Genomic DNA, 15158 nt, shown 5'->3' on the forward strand with positions numbered 1-15158 from the left:
ATAAAATAAAAATAAATATAGCATGTGGGTGGCTACCCCCAGCGGGGTGCCAGCTTCGTTTTTTCTACGTATCATAACCTAACCTGTCTATTCCTAACCTATTTATAATCGTTGGTAACTTTCGGATTACGAGCGATTAGAACTAATTAACCAATTTAAAGCCACCGTAATCGATAGCAATTATTTTTCTAATAAATAACGCTCTGACTACAGTAGTTTCTCTTCTAGAAGAGAGAATAAAAAACGATTATTTCCAGCTTTACAGAATACCGAATGGTCTGATGTTTGAATTTTGCGAAATAACGCGATAACGAGAATGCAGTAAGGGGACGACGACGAATCGAATATTCAGTGTAGTATCATCGAAATGACCCAATTACAAGTTGCGGCGCCCAGTGCAAACTCCACGTCCACCGGAAATGGAGTGTGCAAGTTAGAGACCGTTCCAGTCGATGCACCTTACGGCTACGTAAACGTTTTACACCAACTACCACGCCGCAACGCGGCTTCAAATACTGTTATACTGATTTTACGCTGCTAACAAACTGGCAAATTTGTTGCTGGCGGCAGGAAAACCTGAATGGCAGCTCGGTTTCATAATTTTCACCTCGCGCATCTAAATCAATTCCAGACCTGTGTAAATTTGTAGTCATTGAAACTGACGCAACCACTTTATTATCAATTGTCGAGTGTTTACACGGCTATTATCGAAATTGAGCAAAGTTCATTTTATTTCTGGAAAAATATACTAAATTAATACTTTGTTCCATACACAATTTTTCATTTGCCAGTTTTCCGTTCGTGTTGCGGGTTCTTCGTTATAGATTATGTTAAATGGGTAACGATACAGATTGTGTTAGATTATATGTTAAAAATTTCAAAAAGGTTTCACGTTAGTTAAAATTAATTTTACTTATCATCGAAAGTACCTAAATTTCATCTTTGACAATATTTAAATCTACTTCAACCATATTCGAATTTCTTGAATTCTTTATTACTTTGCTTAGATTTTCCAACTAGAGAAGCACCTGCAATTAATTACGATATTTCCCTCTTATTGGCAACTAAGATTCCAAAGAATTAAGTTTGTTGATTGTGTAATAAAGAATATGTACGTAATTCCAAGCTATGCTATTACAACACGTGCAAGATCCAAGGAAAACTCGGACAAACCCAAATCTAACCTCACTCTGTCCCTTCGCAAACTTAATCAAACCAAACGTTCCGACCAACCGAGGGGTGAAAATAAACGACGAAACTTTTCCAAAGGTTGATTCACGCTTATTAAACGAAGCCAACAAGCACAACTTTGAAACCCATCCTCACAGAAAAACCGAGAGCGAGACTAACCTAGAAAATTGGAGTTCTGTACACGCAGAGTATTTCGAAGAATTTGGAAAAATCCCGGCTCCCTATTTTCCCTCTATTTATTCTCTCGGTTCTGGCGCCTCTCCACACACCCCTTTTCTCATCTCGTAAACAATATTTCCGCTCGTCTCTGGCTCGTCCTCGTTTGACCAGTTTCCAGGGTGGAACGAGAGAGGGCAAAGGGAGAGAACAGGGTGGCCTGAATGATTAGAGAGAAACGCAGGGGACAGAGAATATACCGTACAGACCAGCGTGATAAAAGAGGAGGGACGTATAAGCGTAAATCGTGTGGCAGAGCGAGACGGTAGGCGGTGGAAATAAAAATGGCGACAAGGAAAGCACAATGCGGAGGAGAGAAAGGCGAATTGAGAGGACAGAGACAGTTGGGTAGATGGAGGAGGTAAGTGGTAGGGGAATGAAATGGATATACAGGGTGTTAGAAATGTTCGTTGAAGGGAGTTCACGTGTTTAGGTTGTGTTTTGATAATGTGAAAATTGTAGTTAGACAGGGTAATGTATAAGAAGCTAAATGAAGTGATAGGGGAATGAAATGGATATACAGGGTGTTAGAAATGTTCGTCAAAGGGAGTTCACGTATTTAGGTTATGTTTTGATAACATGAAAATTGTAGTTAGACAGGGTAATATATAAGAAGCAAAATGAAGTGGTAGGGGAATGAAATATGTTCAACGAGATAATTAAAGATATTTATCAGAGAAATTAACGTGTAGAGGTTCATTTTTAGAGATACGAAATTTTTAATTTGGTAGAGTAATATATTTATATGGGGTGTCCCCTGGTATTTGAGATACATGCGAGTCTATGGCACGAAATAGGAAGCAAATTACATTTTGGAAGCTTCGATTTGAAGAAAAATCGAACGAAGCGATGTTAAAGAATATAAAAGCATATTTCGTGTGAGTACTGCTATTCCACATTGCTACTATTCCTCGTCATCGCGTATCTTAGAAAATCCCAATCCCAATCCCAATCCCATTTCGTTAACCAGAAAACCACAATCTTCCAACCAAAACTTCTTTTCCGCAAAAGGGAAGTCCTCGGTTGTTTCTTTTTACATCGAGGACAAAGCAGCAGCGTTTCTACTCCAAAAGGTCTGTACGCTGTTAGAAAACGAACAAGCAACGATGAGAAAGAAAGCCGTAAATAAGAAGGACAAACTGGGAATGAAGTAGTACAGAGGCGATAAAACGAAAGAAATTGTACGAAAAGGGAGTTGATAAAAAGGAAACGAAGGCCAAGAGAGGAAAGATAAAACCATACACACTCAGTCGCCAACACGCTTCTCCTGACGCCGCTTTATCCGGAAGTAGGGGAGGAGGGGCAGAGCTCTAGAATCGATAACCGCCCCTCTGCTACGTCGAAAGGGGTCGCCGCCACCCTCCTGGCACGGCTTTTAAAAGAGAGGAGGCTTCGAACACCAGGTCGTCCCCCAAGGGGGAAAAGCCGGCTGGTGAAGCGATGACGCCAACGATGACGATCATCGTCACACTTTTTTTTTTAATCATTTCACCTCTGCGTGTTTGCCTCTTTGTCAATTAAATAAATGTATCAGTATTTTAGGGGAATTTCCTTTATTTTCAGGTGATCTAGCGTGGTTTGTTGTAGAAATAGGACTCAGGAAACGATTCCACGTGTTTGACACAGTTTGAAGACCTTCTTAAATGGCTATAACGAGGAATGCTTTGAAGAATTGAAGCTTGAGAAGTCTACCCTCAAATGTAGGTGTATTTTTGGAAAATTTCTTTTATTTCTAGGTGAGCTAGTGCAATTGGTTGTAGAATGGTTGTACATGTTTGATATGGTTTTCAGACTTTTTTTAGATGGTCATGGTGAGTAATATTTTGAAGAATCGAAGCTTGAGGAGATTGCCATCAAATGGAGAAATATTTGGGGAAATTGCTGGTTCTTTTGCTTTTGTATGGTCTGGTGTGGTTTATCGCAGAAACGTAGTTTAACACTGGTAATCTGCACATGTTTGATGTGGTTTGAAGGCTTCTTTAAACATTCATGACGAGAAATATTTTGAAGAATGACTTAAGTGTGCATTTGAGGAGATTGTCCTCAAGTGTGAGAGTATTTTTCAAAAAGTATTCGTCCTTTGCTTCTAGTTTGTTTATTGCAGTTTAGTTTGATTTGCAGTTTTTGTACAAATGTGTCATAGTTGTTTGTACAGTTTTAACTTAACTTTTTAAGTTGTTTGCTTAAGTTGATTTCTAGTAACTTCACAGACTACTTCTGTATTTGCCTTTTTGTGGATCAAATGTGGGATTATTTTGATAGAAGATCTATTCCACTTTAAATACTGATACAAATCTAACAGTTGCACAACTATATCTTCCTATTTTCATTAAGTATCTTTTATTACTCATCTTATCCATACTTTGCTCTTCTACTTGTAATGGACAAAAATTTAATAGCTCGCTAATCAAATTACTATAATTGACTTTCCATGATCCATATCAATATCATAGAGTCTTAAACAATTTCAAACTTCGTTCAAGTATTAAAAGAGAAGAAAGAGGAGAAAAAGACGACGAAGATGGATTGTATTTCTTATTAAGAGGCCCTTTAATAATTTCATGCAGCACTCAGAAAGATCTGCCTGGAACTTGGTGAAACTTAATGGAAATTCAAATACGAGATCGCGAATGATTTCAATTTGCATGAGAACAGGGGAATCAAGACCAAACCCATCGAAAGGATAAATCATGAATGTTCTATTTCTGTTAACAACGGTCGAGCGTGAGCAAGTGGGACGACCTAGTATTCTGAGCCTCCACAACTCAAGTCCTGAAAACGATTGCCTCAACTCACTGCACAACTTTGTATTGCATACAACATTCCAATTAAGTTTCTAGTCGTCCCTTTCTCACTGTAACCTGTGTTTAATTCAGAATCTTCAAGGAAGTATGCAACTGTTAATATCAAATATGCAAGGACGAGTCGCTTACAGAGAATGAAAGAAAAGTAAAGCGATGAAGCGAATTAGTAGCAGCGATAATCTCACAGAATTTCTAATTGTGGAAAGTGCAAGTAGTGATTTATTCATAGCCACGCGTTGAGAAGAAATTTCATTCAATTTAATAAGCTTGTAGATTTCATTTCGTTTCAGTTTTAACCAAGTCAGATGTAAGATACAAGTTCTACCATGAAGAGTGAAGTCTCAGGTTCTTTGGCCTTTCTTATTTTTTTATTTTATTTTATTTTTGGCAATGGAAGATCTTAGATTCTTTAATCTAAACCTTGAGATCTTTGATCTTATTCATGGCAGATCTTGAATTCCTCAATTTCATCTAACTTTTACATAGAAAATCTGAGGTTTGTTGCTCTTATGTAATATACAGTGTCTGGGTAGTTTCAATTTAATCCATTTAAAATCTCTAACCCTGCTCTTAATCTTTCTCATAGAAAATAAGATCTGAAATTTTCGCCTTTTGCTTGAGAGAATTCTGTTCTAAAATTTTCTATATTCCCGCTGTTTCAATCAGCCTGGAAATAACTAGACACAAAACAGCATCAAATACAATTCCCTACCCCTATCTATCAACAAGCAGATATTACTAAATCCATCAACCGTCTGCATCATTTACTTGAAACAGCAAAAAAGCAGGACAGACAGATACACGAAGATAGGGAAGATTAAAAGGAAGGAATCATGCGAGCATTGGCAACGATCCAGTGAGGACAAGAGTGCATAGGACACGAGTATACAACGGCGAAGCTAGCCTACGACTACGATTTCCAATCTTCCTCATCTTATGGCACGTGTAAGCTAATCATCAGACTGCGAAATTTGTAGATACAAAAATATGTGACATAAGTAGAATATTAATAAAGATACAAATAATAAAAACAATAAAAAATATACTATAAAGAAAATATGAAGGAATAAAATATACTATACGAAAAAAGAACATTAACTATAATGTTACAGCTTGGGTTGTAACATTAATTATATGGGTAATAATGAACAGCTTGCAATGGCTGAAACAAATCTCTACGTATGTATGTATCCTTTAATTGCGATCATAAAGATATGAAATTGGGTAAACAACCGCAGCATAGAGGTCAGTGGTTCTAAGTAAATAGCGAGACACGAGACGATATCTTCAAAATTTTCTTGGCCACCAGTTGAAAATCGCAGGTCCAGGGCGATGATTGCGAGCTTTGTAATTTCAGGTCACGCTCGTTAATGATCCCTCGAGCACGGAATAAACGTGACGCTCCATCGACGAATTCAATTGCGTCCAATGGAATTTACATGGTTTCCTGTATTAACAGAGCGACGCCGGGTGACGGTGACGACCTCAGCCCTCGGAAATGTCCGAATAAGTTTGCCCTGATGTCGCCTGAATTTAGTTACTTAGTTACTTAGTTACTTTGGATCGATGTTGCGTTCAATTGGTAGTTGTTAGGGAGATTTCAATGGTGTTTGTACCTTGATTTTGATGCTATTACTGGCTTATGGTAATAGTAGTGGTTGTTGTTCCTAGTAATAATTTTTTAATTTATCGATGCTGTTTTAAGACCTATGGATGTAAAATTTAATTGAAATTTATGATATCCCATGATCTAACAGAATTAGTTAAAACAGAATAATCTTATCTTCAATAGCTTTAAATAATAATATTAATAATAATATAATCTGAATGTTAAATAATCTAACTTACATTGAACTTAGTCCTAGGAGCCATTATGAACTTAAAAATATGGCGGTTGTGGCAATTCAAAAACACGATACAATGTTTATAATTGTATTAATCGTGTTGACTGGTCATGCTGCTTTTGCAATTGGATAATATCTCGATCCGTGGCTCAGGAACTCTCTATTTCCCTCCTAGAGAGAAACGAGCCGCAGGTTCAGCGGAACGTGTCCTCGAATTAATAAAGATGATCATGCTAATCAGTAGAGAACGTGGCGTCTGAAAGATCCGCGACTGTATCGCTTCAGCGTGGCGCAGCCAGTGTGGAGCCGTGTAATTAAACGGGGTTCGTTGAACCTGCGCCGAGTTTGCTGAATCCGACCGTGTTCGTTTTCACCTCCTCGCGATTCTTCTCTCTGACAGTTGAATTATGACCAATACTCGTCTCGTTCCACTATTTCTCTCTCCGATCTTTTCTCTAAAATTAGTTTCGCCGCTAGAAACGTTCAAACGGTTAGAAAAGTTATCCCGTCGGTTTACAAGTTACCGAGAATTCGAAGTTTTTCAGTCGGTAACCGGTGAATGCGGTGTCTTCTCTTCTTTAGGAAAGTCGAAAAGATGTTTGATAGGTGGCGGAGTGGTGGCTGACGAATCTAGGTTAGGTTAAGTTCTAGTTTTCTGGTATTGAGGGCGCTGACACTTGAGAAGGTTGAGTTAAGTCTTTTATCCTTGATGTACAATATATCCCTGATTTATTAGGTACTAGAATGATTATGGAGAATGTGATACACTTGGAAAATCATTGGCAACTGAAATAAGGACTCTTCGGTAATTATATGGGTAATCTGGTAATTATAAGAGATAAAAATTCTTTGGTTTATAAAGATCCTAGAATCTTTAATCCTTGAATTTCTGGAATATGTGGTACACTGAGAAAATTGTTGGAAACTGAGGTAAGGATTCTTTAATAATTTACTTACAAAAATCATTAACCTCTGATCTTTATATTTCTAGCTTATATTAAATAATTCTTTCGTTATCAAGGATTAAAAATCATCATCTCTTGGTTGAAATTTTTCATTAAACGGAATTAGAAACTCTTTTGGCCTCTAGTTCAACTATTCTGGTATTTGGATTGTTAATTTTTCTACTGTGTTTCTTAATACAATATTCTTTTCTTCCATATATTTTTAATGAAGGAACATCCTAACCTAATAGAATTCTGAACTAAATATTTTTAATTTTCAATTCTTCAATGCTATACAACACGTACTTAGTAACACCTTACTATTTTAGAATATGATCCAAAATTATTATATTTTCCTATAACCAGTAAGATATTCCATACTTTCATTACTGATAACATTGACACTATCAAAATGACTAGGATTGTTCACAAAATTACCAGCAATTGCTACCAATATTTAAGATTATATCCCAGATCAGTTAAGACATCTATAATACCCGCTAGTATCTGAATGCCAGGTAGATTAATCTATAATCTGATCTGAAAGAGGAACATCGTGCACGAATCAGTCTTTTCGGACAACGAATAATTGCCAGCTAGCGGACAGGAACAAAAATGGGAATGGCAGGATTCTACTGTTTTTTCGTGGAAACTTCCTTCTCTATGGTCGTTCCCTCTACTTTTCAGCCTGAATGTTCAGCCAGGGATTAAAGCTACTACGGTTGTATTTCACGTTTCCAGAAACCAGGGATTTCCCGGATCCTTCGATTGTCACGTTCGTGCGCGTCAAGTGGAGCGATTCTCTCGGAAGATAAGACGGGAGATTATCCAAATTCGTGGAATATAGACTAACAAGCTGATGTCACTTGCAATACAGCCCTTTCTCCTGCCATTTTCATTTCTCCATCTTTCTTTTTAATTTTTTTTTTTTTAAAGGATGTGAGCCATTTACATGGGTTTAACTAAGAGATAAACAGTTCATATAATAACGCACTGCTTCTCAACGCTATTTATATTGGCGAACATAAAAGATTTTTTGGAAAGTAAAAAAAATTGCTGTCTCCTACAAAGATATATAAAATGCTACTTTTCTATATATTATTACAAAGGCTCTGGTGACTCGTTATACGTAAGAATTTAACAGATAAGACGTCTTCAAAATCCAAAATATAAAATATTTCCCGAATAAACAATCTGATTCTATATAAAAAAAAAAAAAAAAAAAAAAAAAAAAAAAAAAAAAAAAAAATAAAAAAGTGGCAGTTCTTAGCTACGAAACTCCATTCCCAAATAAATCGAGATATTGAGAACTCGTAAAGTGTGCCTATATCTAAACAGTTTTTATTGACCAGATTTCGCTGAATTTTCATTTACAAATACTATTCCATACGAGCGAAGAGTTAAGGCTTTCTATAATTTCTTCCTTTCTACGATTCTAGTTGCACTTTCATACATTCTACAACGTTTTGTTATAGAACGTGCTATAGAAAATGTTCAGTCGCTAGAATTAGAAAGGGAAGAGAATAAAATTCCCTGTATTCGTTGGGAAGAAATCTTTCCCTCTAACACTGGCAAACTCGTTCCAAGTTTGAAGAGTTGCAACTACACTGGCGTAACCCGCGGAATCGTTGCACGAATGCGTTTAAAAACTTCTCGTCGACTCGTAAACTTTCTTGAATATTTAAACAACACCGACAACTTGGAAACAGAGAAGACGAAGCACCAACCGGGGCGGACAAAATGGGGTGTAGGAAAGGGTGCAGAGTTTTGCAACGAAGGAATTGCTTCGTGACGAATGCACCGACGGAGAAGGGGGTGAGAAGAGGAAGGAAAGCGAGAGAGGGAGAAAGAGAGAGAGAGAGAGAGAGAGAGAGAGAGAGAGTTCTCGTTAAACCAGGGAGAGGACGTCTAATATCCGTGCATCGAGAAGCAACGCAGGGCGGCCTTTGAGAATTTAAGGCCGGTTTTCATTAAAAGATCGAGCGCACCAGTGCGATGCGATGCGGCGACCGGGCGCTCAAGTAAATTCTAACTTCTGCCGCTTTCAATTATCGCGTCTCGCGCAAGAATCGCGACACGAAAACACGCCGCGGCATCGGTGTCACCTAACCTAACAGGAAGCGAACGAATTAATGATGCAAAACGGTAGCCATTTGAACCGCCATTACGATGCGTGATGCAGTGAACAATAATCGTGGAAATAATTATTGTTTGATCTTGATCTTATTATTCGATGATATCATCAGTCTGTAAGTAGTATAAATGTAAACAATAACTCTGGCAATAATTAATCGAGGATTAGTGAAAATCGTTCGTACATCAAAATCTAATCACTTGTATGATTTTAATTTCCAATTTAAACATTTCTTTCTTTCTCTGAAAAACAATTTAAAAAAAAAACGGTCCAAATCATCCTGTAGCTTTGATCGTTCTGTGTCAAGAACATATTGTATTACATTACTGTTTTGATTTTTTCCTGCTGCGATGGGTGTTTTCTATTCTTTTAGTTAAATCCACTCAGTAAAATCCATTCTAATAATATTTTTAATAATAATCGGGATTTGGTTGAAGCGCGAATTTCCGATCACATGTATAGCCAGAAAATTTTAAAAGTTACATATAATCTTTGTTCTTGACTAAATGCCAGTACAATATTTGACGAAACGGACGGGAAGATAAATGATTTCTGCATGGCACTTAAGAAAAGATGAAAGAATTGTTCCCCGTATCGATATTATTTACTTAAACGTTATCGGATATGGTTGGACAAAGATATGAATATTCAAAATATTTAGACTGCCTCGGAAAGTAAAGAAAATACTAACAAAGATATGATAAAGAGACTTTTACTCTCGTCGGATCCCCTGATATCAAGTTTCAGAAAAACTGCACATTAGGTGCATTTTTTTATTTTTGCTCCGAATCCTTATCCAAATGATGATCCAAATGATCCTGTTCTATGATCACGTTCGAATGTGGACTGCGAACATGCGAATGTGGCAAAAGTGGCCGGCGAATGTTGACTTCTATCCCGAATCCCCATTCAACTGCCGCACTGTGCGCCATTACTTTTATTAAGAACGGATCGCAACAAATAGCGCCGTGCGAAACGTCTTCAATTTTCTCTTACTTTGCTTTGTAGTTACATTGTTCTGTTAATTACTGTCATTCGTTTTGTTCGTACCTAGTTTTTGTGAAAGATCTTCACTTTTTCCTTTCTTTTTTAGCTGTGGAACAACTAACCTAACCTAACTCTAACCTTTAACGTGTATAAACAAATCCTCAAAAGTAACCCCAGAGATAATCTCAGTTCTAGTAATTTTCCAGATTATAAATCTTTTTGCAACAAAACTATCGCAGAACCTAACCACATGTAACTCTAATATTCTAGTTCCATTAGAAAGTTCCATAGATAACACACTGATAACACAGATAACAATGGTGCATAACGAGCTTTTCAAATTTTAACTTTTCGTCTCACAAATTTAACTCAAATTACACACTTGTTTTGAGAAATAAATCTCCAGATCTAGCTTTATAAAACCCTAACTATTCTAGATCCACCATGAAATTCCCTAGATAAAGAACAGAATACCAATACCAAAGATAAGTAATTTCTCAAATTATACATATTTTTCTTGAAAACAAATCTCCGAAACTAACTTCATATTCCCTAACATCCTAGTTGCACCAGTAAATTCCCTGGACAAGCAACGCAATGGCAAACTATTTACCATATCGGAGAAACCGCAACTTGGGAGCGTAGCAATCCATAATTCAGTCAGAAGTTACAACCATTTAGGATTTATAAGGCTCTGAAAGGAACTGGCGACCATAGAACCGACTAAGAATAGCTACTGACATCCTACTTTGCATTTCATTGCACGATTACCACACGTACATCGAGGCGAGCATGCCGCGTGTTTGCACAGTTGTATACAAGAGAAACGAATGCCACGGAAACATCGGTAAATCCACCGACTGTTAATTGCAACGCGTGGCTGGTTTTCACGCTCGCGACATCACACGCCGTCGGACAAAAAGGAAACCCTGTAGAGGCTCGATGTGGCCATTCCAGGCACCGTTACGTCGTCCGTCGAACGAAAGGTATAGCTACCCGTGGGGATTGCGATCATGAAACGAGAAAATCAGCTTTTGTACCAGCCACTCAATTAGAGCAGAGGCGTTCGAACGAGCCGCGCTTTGACCTGGTTCAGGCCCAGTCTCGTTACACACTAGAAGCACTTTTGGCTTTTAGGATTGGTAGTTTCAGAACGTGATATATACAGAACTGATAACGTTGCTTATGGTTTTAAATTTAGATTGATATATTTATGCGGTTCTTCTATGTTAATATTAATTAAATTTATATCTCTAATGTTTTTCGTACATTAACACTGTTAATAAGTTGGTACGTTAATAGCGACTAAATTTATATTGTTAATGTTTCTAAATCTGGAAATCTTTCTTCGTTGCAATACCTTTTTGCTAATATTGGTCAAAATTTTAATGCGTGTTGTGTCTTTAGAGTTGATGGTCATTATATATGTATAGGCGATATAGTCCTCATGACATTGACCACATTTAAAACTTATGATATAATGTTTTCAGTTCTAATAATAATTCTTCTGATAATATTACGATACTACAACATTTTTAGAAGTAATAGTCGTGTACTCTGCAACACCATTTCACTAACAGAAACCATACCTTATACTTACAAACTTTACAATATCCTGATTCCACTAGAGAAATCCCTAGACAATCGATGCAGTATCAATAATAAACACAACCAATTTCCAAAATTACAAATTTCCTTTCTGGCAAACCTAACCTCATATAACTCTAATATTCTAATACTGGTAGAAAATTCTTATAGTCGTTCAGTGTCTGGATCCATAGAAGATGACGATCGAATTTCGAAACATATCCACCGCGATCGTTCCAAGACTGAAGCTCTGACGACGGGGAAAATATCGCATCCTGGCGAAAACGCTTTAAAACTTCGGATATTGAGTGCCACGTGACGGAAATACGAACGAACTCTCATTCCTTTGAGTAAGAAACTGAACGCATCTCCGAAGAATGCAGGAACAATTACACGTTTGGAACGCCAAGTCGCAAAATGAGAATTTGTCATGACGTTTTCGTCCGCCATTTGCATGAACCGCCTAACCTATATTGAAAGTATTTTGTTAATATTGTCCGAATTCCGGAAACATGGAAGCAGGCCATAATACAATAAAAGCGTAGAAACAATGTAGCTGACAATAAATCTCACAAATGCAATATGGCTGGCAATAAAACATGGTGGATCACCTTATGAACATTCTGAGCAATAAATCATTTGATTTAAACCTTTGCAATTTATATTTTTGAAATACTATTTCATTTTACTATTACCGAAGAAAATTATTTATTGCAATCATTAGTTCCTTCTTTTCCCCACTTGCTAAGATGCTGTAATTAACATTAACTATTTATTCTGTGAATATTGACAAACCTAATTGTAAATGGTTAGTGTGGAATCAATGATTATTGTTTAAATTTAATAGCCAAATGAATTGGTCACATACATATATGGAATATAATAAAAAGGTATAATGTAGAAAAATAATACATTATAAAAAAGTTTTTGAAGGTATAGTGCTACATAATCTAATAACAAACCTATACTATTTTATACTATACCTAACCTATATTAATCTATACTAGCAAACCTAAACCTATACTATGAACAGTACAAAAAAGTGACTCAAAAAACGTACAATGTAATCCACTAAATAAAAATGTACTATACTATACTTGAATATATCATAAAATCCTTTCAGAAAAAATTATACCATGTAATTCATTAATAAACCAAATACTAATCATACTGAGAACTGAAAACGATTAATAAACAATTCCAACAAAGCATTACAAAGGAAATATAAAGAATGTCACTTGAACACGTAGTACACGTTTCGACTTTTCCCTCGGAAAGTCGTTTCACAGCCGGTGTTGGCTTCCAGGCAAGGGTCGACGCGTTCGAAATCGATCTTTTTATTACCAGCGGTTGGTTGCTGCTGCATCAAATTGCACCACTCTGTTTTTCTCCCCGCAGTACCGGCGCGCTACCCATTCTCCGTGGGAGATGCATATGGCCGCGTCCCTTTTTTCCTCCCGCTCGACGCGACATCGCTGCTGCGCCAGTTTACATCACACGCGACGGAAGACTGACCCTTTAATCGCGCCAGGGATCAACCCTGTGCTAATCGTGACTTTTGCCCTTTATATTTATTCTCAAATATATAAAACTGTATATAACGATATTTCCATTGGATTTTTTGTTCCGTTCGTTATGTTGGTACTATCGGGGAAATTTGCTAGGGACACGAATATAGAGTGCGTCTTTCAATATGCTGAATTTTATAGAGATACCATATTACATTTGAAAAAATTGCGTGATATGTAATAGAAGCATATATGATATTTTCTGAACGCGCTCAGGAAATTAGATATTGCATAGGTTAAGAAATTCCACTTCTATTTCAATAACAGGAAATTTAAATTCTGAAAAAGTATACTATTTTCAACCACATATCGAATCATATTTAAAAAATCAAAAACACGTAATTGAGAAGCTTTCTAAACAAATTTCTATAAGTTTGTGGTAAATATATAGATGCAGACTGTGTTCTATAATGAAATAGTTGATCTACCATAAAATTTTTACTCATTTTCAATTAAAAATTAGTTAATATAAAAAAAAAAACTATAACCTCTAACGCAATTTACTCGGTTCACCACTTTGTCTTGCGTGTCGTTTTTTCTGAAAGCTGTTCAATATGGCGGGCATCAAACGATTATTTAATTTACCTTTTTCTATCACGTGGCAGAGTTCTACTATGTTCTATTATGTATCTACTTTTGTCTTACATAATTCATCTTCTTTTGTTTCGTTTCGCTATTAATCCACGTTTAAATTACCTTTGCAATTTTCTCTTAATTAAGATGAACCACCACGATGCTACATTATGAAACTTCGATGGGTTTTTGTGCATTGTATTCGAAATGATTCTTGCGAATTACACTTTTTTGCCATTTTTTATTATTTCTCTATGAAATAGGGAAAAAAGCCGTTCGTAGTAACTTCTGTGACGTTTCTTGTGTTCTATACACTTTAAACTACTTTACTGCGTAGTCTTTATCATTATTGAAACACTTTTCACAACAATTTTTATATCTGCACTTCAAAGAACGAGGCTGTCTAAGTTGGCATTCGGGGTGAGCGTAACTTTCGAAATTTCAAATGGTGTGACATAATTTCGCCATTTTCTTATTCATTTTCCGCCAATTTTACGGTCATTTCTCCGCGAAATTGTGTCTAGAACCGTCTGGGATTTCGGGGATTATGTTTACACTGGGTGTCAATTTGCCAGGCGATTCCCTTAATTCGGGGACTACATGACGTCACATTACCCCCACTGCCGCTCCACAGCTACGTCGCTCGTGTCACGTGACACGAATTTCGTCTTACGTCCCTCCGCGTTGCGTCAACAACGTTGACGCCCCACCTTCATTTGTCTACAATCTGCAGTCTATAGCATGATCGCGATGTCACTGGCTCGCCACTATACTACTTTCCGCACTGCCAGCGGGATTTTGTCCCCTTTCTTCCTTCGAAACAGCAACGAGCAACCCTGCCACCTTAAATGCGGTATTATTCTATAAAGCGGGGATGCAAAAACTAGTGCCCCGTTATGACACGTGTCTCAGTAATAGTAAAGTTACGTGGCGAAGTAATTTACGAACATCAACGGCTTTGGAAATAAATTTCTATCTTTCCTTAATGGCCAATCGGGACTTGTTCGCTGCATATGTATTGCATTATAACCATCCTTTCACTACGGTTAGTATCGAGTCACGAAGGATCAAACAGTAAATCCTGAAAATCCCTCTTTACAAATACGATCAGGATGACTTAATTTCGAGAAGATCGCTTGTGTTCCACCCGTTGCGTGAGGCAAAGATGCTTGGAGTCACTGTTAACTGTGTAATTTATAACTGTACAACGGTGCAGTCTATTAAAACGACAACCGCACGAGCGTCCTTCGGCCCGTCAATCAATTAGAATAGTCAGCAGCCTTTGTACGGCTAGCGCGTATTCCAACTTT

The 15158-nt window shown here is 37.1% G+C and overlaps 2 protein-coding genes across 4 annotated transcripts in view; one reads left to right on the plus strand and one right to left on the minus strand.

Annotated features, from left to right (window-relative positions):
* LOC132914500 (uncharacterized) overlaps nt 1-15158 on the minus strand; it is an 80320-nt gene that overhangs the window by 33682 nt on the left and 31480 nt on the right. The gene's annotated exons all lie outside the window — the stretch shown is intronic.
* The window catches only part of LOC132914513 (chitinase-like protein Idgf4), a 76060-nt gene that overhangs the window by 5227 nt on the left and 55675 nt on the right, over nt 1-15158 (plus strand). Inside the window, exon 1 of one of the 2 annotated variants that reach the window (XM_060973696.1) lies at nt 14284-14287. The exons of the other annotated variant lie outside the window; for it this stretch is intronic. The gene's annotated coding sequence lies outside the window, so the exon portion shown is untranslated. Of the gene's footprint in view, nt 1-14283; nt 14288-15158 lie in introns of those variants that run through there. 2 annotated transcript variants of the gene reach the window in all.

This window comes from Bombus pascuorum, chromosome 15, assembly GCF_905332965.1.
Source record: "Bombus pascuorum chromosome 15, iyBomPasc1.1, whole genome shotgun sequence".
NCBI classification, from domain to species: Eukaryota; Metazoa; Arthropoda; class Insecta; order Hymenoptera; family Apidae; genus Bombus; species Bombus pascuorum.